The sequence below is a fragment of the Kogia breviceps genome, chromosome 15 (assembly GCF_026419965.1).
Source record: "Kogia breviceps isolate mKogBre1 chromosome 15, mKogBre1 haplotype 1, whole genome shotgun sequence".
Classification (NCBI taxonomy): domain Eukaryota; kingdom Metazoa; phylum Chordata; class Mammalia; order Artiodactyla; family Physeteridae; genus Kogia; species Kogia breviceps.
In genome coordinates this window covers 64,888,689-64,895,309 of record NC_081324.1, presented here as the reverse complement: position 1 = coordinate 64,895,309, position 6,621 = coordinate 64,888,689, and positions in this window count along the sequence as shown.

Genomic DNA, 6,621 nt, shown 5'->3' with positions numbered 1-6,621 from the left:
TTGACCTCATCCCTGTTATCCTGTCATTTTCAACACTGTCACCTCCTTCAGCTTTAGCATTGGCCTTGGCCTTAGTTTCCTCCTGTGTGACTTGGGGGTGATGATTCCTGCAGGAATCAGTAAGCTTGGAATAAGGAAGCTCTCAGGTCACATTATAGTTCACATGCATTAGGGTGGGGTATTCAGTCCTAAAGAGCAGCAAATGGGATGGCCTGGTGTGAGAACAGAGCTGTGGAGAACATCAGGGGCCCTGTTAACAGCCAAAGAATCTGACCCATAAGCACCAGGGTGGTGGTGGGGGGGTGTTGAGTCTTGACTAAAGAGTCGGTTGGAAAAGCAGGCTGAACAGAAAAACCATGTCATTGTCAACACACTCAAGATGATAAGCAACCTTTTTTTATATATAAAGCGATTATTTAGATTGAGAAATTATGAATTTTAAAAACAAGTACCACAAGCTCAAGAAAAATCCTGACATTCTTCTTAACTGCTGGACACACCTTCACCTTTCAAATACTCCCTCCCCCAACGCCGCCGCTGTATTTTTGGACTGCAGACTCTTTGATTACCTTTCATTTTGACAATGATTTTATATTTCCTACAAAGAAGAAGTGATTCCCCCACCTCTCCTTTGGCAGTGTGTGCAAGGAAGCCATTTATGCACCAAGATAGCAGACACAGGAGTGACTTCAAAGCCTGTGGACATATCCCACTCAAACCACCCATTAGTGATCCCCCATTTTTACCTTCCCCTTAGCCACATCCCAAATGCCCAAATGTTCACAGGAGATGTGTGATGGAGGAAATTTGCAGTGGAAAAACACAATGGGCCTCAACCAACTTCTGCAAATTTTCCAAAAGCAGCTGACAACTGAAAGCATGGCTAGGGCTCCTGAAGAGATAAGCACATGCCCTGAAGCTTCAGCTCTGTTTACTTCGGCTGTAAAGTACTCTGCTTTGAGTAATCACAGCTCTGCCAGGCTCAAGTTTAGCGCCGCCACTGGAGAGTTCACTGGAGAGATAGTGTACACCTTAGACCATTGCCAGGCACTGGTTCACTCTCTAATTTTGCCTCATTTTGGTTGACACACAGGCTCCCACACCTACCCACCCTGTTCTCCTCCTCCAGTACACACAGCAGGGAGGTTCCTGGCATTTGTGCCCCACCCGCCCCAAAGCCCTCCTCTGGACAAGAAGAGGGTCCTCAGCCCTGAGCAGAGTTCTCCCTGCTGGGCCCACCTCGCCCTCTCCTGCTCACACAGAGCTGGTCAAGCTGATCCTTGAGCCACAGGCCACTTCCTGAGCGGCCGAGGGGTGGGAGCTGATTCCCATTCAGGTCCCAGACAGGTCTAGCAGATCCCCAGGCCAGCTCCCCTTAACCTGCCTGTCCTCTGATAGGACAGGGGAGGGGAGACGGGAGAGGAAAAGTGTAGAAGAAGAATTGGAAGAAAAGCGAGAAGGCCTCGGCTTGGGAGGGAGGGCAGTGGAGTGAGGACAGGCACCCGTCCTGTGGCTAACTTGCTGTGTGACCGTGGGGGAAATCTCCTACTTTACCTCTCTGGGCCTCAGTTTCCCCTTTAAAGTAAGGCCACTAACACCTACCTCACAGGGTTGTTGTGAGGATACCACGAGGTAATGTCTGGGGAAATTGCTTGGGAAATTGGGAAAGGCCACTCAACATGGGAGCCCCTCATTATCCTTTTGGCTGAAGGGGGACAGGAGACCTAGAGGCCCTGGACACAGGCCTGGGCCTTGCCTGTTAGGGGAAGCTGCCCTGGCCTTTACTCAAAGCCGACCCTGCCTTAGGCGGAACAGTAGGCGGTGCCCCTGAGAGCACTGGGCCGAGGTCAGAAACTCCAAGCTCAGTAAGTGAGTGCCCCAAGCGGCTGGAAAAGCCTGGAAAACTGAGGGGGTGCTGTTCTGGTGCAGCCCCGGCTGCCTCTCCAGGGACTGCAGGGAAGATGAGCAGCAGAGGCCAGGGACCGGGAAGGACAGCCAGCACAGGTGGTGATAGGGCAGCCGTGGGGCCCGGGGCCAGGCAGTGAGGAGAAAGGGGTCCAACTCAGCAGGGGGCTGAGGCTCGGTGCTGGCAGTCACTGGGGGGAATGGGGTGCAGGGGCCTGCTCGCTTGCCCCCCTGGTTGTTTTTCCTCTACCTGGTACGTGGTGCCTCCATGATCTGGACACAGTCTGCCTCTGCCAATGTGTGCAGAGTGAGCCCTTTAAGAAACAAAAGAAGCTTACATGAAGTGAGAGTTTGGAGTTCATTTCCAGCCAAGAACGTGGGTGTTGGGTTCGGGGGACGGGCTGGCAGCGGTCAGGGCAGCGAGGCAGCATGGATGAGGCCAGGGAGGAGGTGGGGACGGGGTGTGGGGCTGAGAGGATAGGTCAGCAGCCTGCTGGGGGCCTGGGGCGATGGAGAGAGACTGTCCCACGCTGGGCAGCTTGCTCCCCTTCACCCCCAAAGAGAGCGAGGGCACTGCTGGGCACCCACAGGGCAGGCTGGGCCAAATCCCAAGAGACACCCCAAAGGAGCCGAATCAAACCTGCCCACTTTCTTTTCCCAAATTCATGGGTCAGCGATATTGCTGCTGCTTGCTGAGCGGAGTGGTGGGTGGGAAGGGGTGGGAGGGAAAGGGCCCTCAGGGCCGCTTCAACCGTTTCCCAGGGGGAGGGGTGTGGGCCCCATTCTATCCATTCCCCTTTGGGGCCCGTGGGCAGTTAAGAGTCCCCCACCTCAGCCACCTCGGGATGGGCCAGAACCAGGCGTCATTGAACTCCAAGAGCACACTAGATCCCAAACCAAGAATTCTCTCCCTAACCTTTCCATCCTAAATTAGGGCCAACCTCAAAGTCCAAATTTGGCTCAGACGTTCTGCAAAGAGAGAAAATGACAAAGATACTCCAAGTCAACATAGAAATGCCCTCTCTCGTGAATTTCCAAGAGTGAAATTCAAATCAAAAAATTAATTCCTTTGCCCTTTTAGGTTAAAGTTCAAGGAAATAAAAACTAAAAGTCTTAAGGTCTGAGGATTGAAGCCCAAAGCCTTCCCAGAGAGCCCAGCCGTAAACTCCCTCTCCAAGCATCCATGCCAGCCCAGCCACCCACATGGCTCCTGGAATGGGGTCCTTCTCCACACCTCAGGATTTCCACTAGCCTGTCATGTGCCCCACTTTTAAAGGATTCAGAGTTACTAGGCCCTGCCTGCCACAGGGAAATCAACCCCTAGGGCAGCCTGCAGGCTGCTGGGTGTCCTCAGAATCCAGCCAGTACTCAGCCCCATGTGGACCCCCTCTTTCTGCTGTCTCAAGACCAGGCAGGAATAGAAGGAGAGTGGACAGGAAAGAGGATGCCAGCCCCGGACCCCACCCCCTGAGGGTTGGACCCGGTGGAGGGTTAGCTTAGGCCAGTGGACGCTTTGGGCAGGGCAGGGAGCAACTTTACGTTCCTTCTCCTCTCTGAGCGCATCTGTGCCACTCCTGCCTTCTCACAAATGGCTGTGGACAGCCCAGCTGTAGGGTCTCATTTACGATACCTTCTTTTTTCCAGAATGTTCAAAACCTCATAATTTTCGGTTTCCCTCTGGGCACCCAGGGCTGAGCTCTGCCCAGTGTCCGTGCATCCTTCCTGGAGCAGGTTCCTGAACCAAGGGCCAGGGAGCAGCCGCTCTGCCCGGTTGATTCTCAGGACACCGTCTGTCCTCCATCTGGGATACTCCGGCCTGACGTGGCAGCTGTTTCTGCAACCTCGTTTCCAGTGCGAGGCTCTGTGCCCTGGGAGCATCCTGGCTGTGCTGCTGCCTGTGGCTCTAGGCTGAGCCCCGTGCACTTGTGCTGTGCAGGCTCCTGGCGGTGGTTTCATCCTGTCACCTGACCACACAGAGGGCTGGACGTTTTTGTTGGATTCCAGTGCCTTCCCTCCTTTTAATACTTTCTCGCCCAAACATTTTACTTTTCCTGACATATTCCTCTAGATTTTGTCTCTTGGGGTCTCCCAGGGCAAGAGAAAGAAAAACCAGTCAACTCCGGCTTGGTCACAGCATCCACTGTTGAAATAGCCCCAGGGCTCCACCCCAGAGACCCAAGAGTGACAACCCATCCTCCACTCTCCTCGCTGCCGGCCCCTCTTGTGCCTGGCTCTGCTTGCCTCTGGTGGGGCTCAGCTGAGCCTTCCTGAGACCTAATCCCTACATTTAAAAACATGTTCCCTTAGGGCCATGTGATCCCGGACCCTACCCCCCAGTCTTCCTGTCCCAAAAGGCGTTCCCAGATCTTCTCAGTGTTTGGTGCTGATCTTCCGTCCTTGCATTTGCCCAGATCCTCCACAGCCTCTGAGAACTGCTGGCTCGTGGATGGCTTCTGGGTCTCACAGAAGCCATCTTAGCCCTGAGCAGAGTTCTCCGAACTCTGTGTGGAGCGGCAGCCCCTCAGGAGTGTTCTGAGTCACCTGGCTCCCTGGGTGGCCTTGCCTTGTCCCCAGCCTTGCCCCCCTTGCCCCCCAGGGAGAGTTGTTGGCCCCTGCCTGAGTTGCTCTGTTGGCCTGGCCACTCCAGGTTCCCATCAGTCCCTTCATGTCTGCCCAGGCTGTCCCCTGACACCTCATGTTCTTTTGAGGGCATTCCTCTTATTTCTACTGCTCCTGTTCTGGGAGTGAGACTAGGGTGTGTTTTTCAAACCACTCCAGGCCCTTCTGGCTCTCCTCAGTGAACCTGAGGCCTGGGCAGATGGCTCCCACTCATGCCTTTTGCTCTGCCTTGCTAGCTTTGGGGTGTGCAGTGATCTCCTTAAGTTGTTTTTCTATCTCAACCCCTCTTCTCTGAAGGGCCCCAACTGCTGGGGATGCTGTGTCAGTTAACAACCCTGCACTTCCTCAGGCCAGGCAGGCTCTGTCTCCCAGCTCAGGGGATAAACCTCGGATGTACTTGGAGGTGCAGGAGGACCTTGTACCCTGCACAGAACAGGACCCTGTTCTGGCAGCAACTCATGGGCCACCACCTCCCTGTGACTGACCCAGGAGAACACCCAACCCCACCTCCGCCCAGAAGGTGGAAGCTCTCTGGAGCCCAGGCGAGGCCTCCTGCGGCTCACAAACCTGCCCACAAAGACCTGCTTACATAGCAGGTGGAGATTCTCATCAGGACCACACAGCCTAGGCATCAGCTCATAGCACCAAAACCCCGTGGGGCACTGCCAAGGCCCCCGGACAACCCCAGAGCCTCAGTCTTCACATGGGCTACTGTGTGGGGTCACTGGTGTGGACTCAAAGCTTGACGCCAGTGTGCAACATGGTGGGTTTGAGGGGCCTGCGTAGACCACTGCTTTCTTCCAATTCCGATTTCAGGGCCTCGGCCATAGCGTGGGAGTCATAGCATGTGCCAGAAGGCAAGCAGCACACGGCAGAGTCCAGGAGGGCCTAGCCGGCAGGTCATGGAGGACAGGGGTGGGAGGGCTACTTTAGGGATGGAAACACCTCACAGGGAAATATGAGGCCATGAGGGGGAAGGGCCCCCCACCTCAGCAGGCCCACAGTGACTGGAGGCTCAGGGAGGCTGGGGGTGGGCTGGGGATCAGGCAGCCAGTGGGGCAGCCCTTGTCAGGGGCCAGAGTCAGGCAAGGTCTCAGAGGGATGGGGGGCTGGGTAACACCTCTGCATGGTATGTGGTGATAGTCTTCTCTTCCCTTTCCTTTCGTGTGTGTGTGTGTGGTCACTCGTACCATGAAGTATAACATACACACAGAAAAATGCATAACAGTTTAACAAGTATAACACAGACACTTGTAAGAAGAGTGAGGGAAAAATACCACTGCAGCCCCCATCCACTCCTGTGTGCCCTGCCCGGGTCAGCTCCCACCCTCCCCGCCAGCCAGCCCACTGTCTTGATGGGAGGGGAATTGTTCCCTGGTTTTCATCACAGTTTTACCACTTAGGCCTGGACCTCTGAACAATGTAGTTTGGGGCTCCCTGGTTTTGAACTGTAAATAAATGAAATCGATTCATCCATAGTGGTAAGTGTCCCTGTAGTTTGTTCATGGCACTGCTGTGTTGTATTCCATGCCGTGAAGAGGCCACAATTTATTTATCCATTCTGTTCTTGACGGACATTTGGGTTGTTTTCAGATGCAGGTTTCTTTAGGGTCTATACCTGGAAGTGGGATTGTGGGCGGATTAATTACAGCCAACATGATGGGGTGGCGGTAGCATCTTGTGGTGCCTTTAATTGCATTTCCCTGATCTCTACTGAGGTTGAAAACCTTTTCCATTTGGATATTCTGTTCTGTGAAGAGGCTTATAAAATCCTTTGCTAATTTTTATTGGGTTGTCTATTACCAATTTGTAGCAGTTTTTAATACGATCTGGATGTGAACCCTTTAGGTGTAACATGTCTTTTAACTCTTCATGGTGTCTTACTAATATAAGGTCAAATGTGTCCATCTTTTCCTTAGTCATTTGTGCTTTGTGTACCTCATTTAAGAAATCATTAAGATGATATTCTCTTCTATGATCTTTATATCTTTAATTCACGGAGAACTAATTTTTGTGTGGGTATGAAATAGAAGTCCAGTTTGTGCTTTCTCCCCACGTGGTGGCCAGTGGCACTGCACTGCTAATTGAATTGTGCTT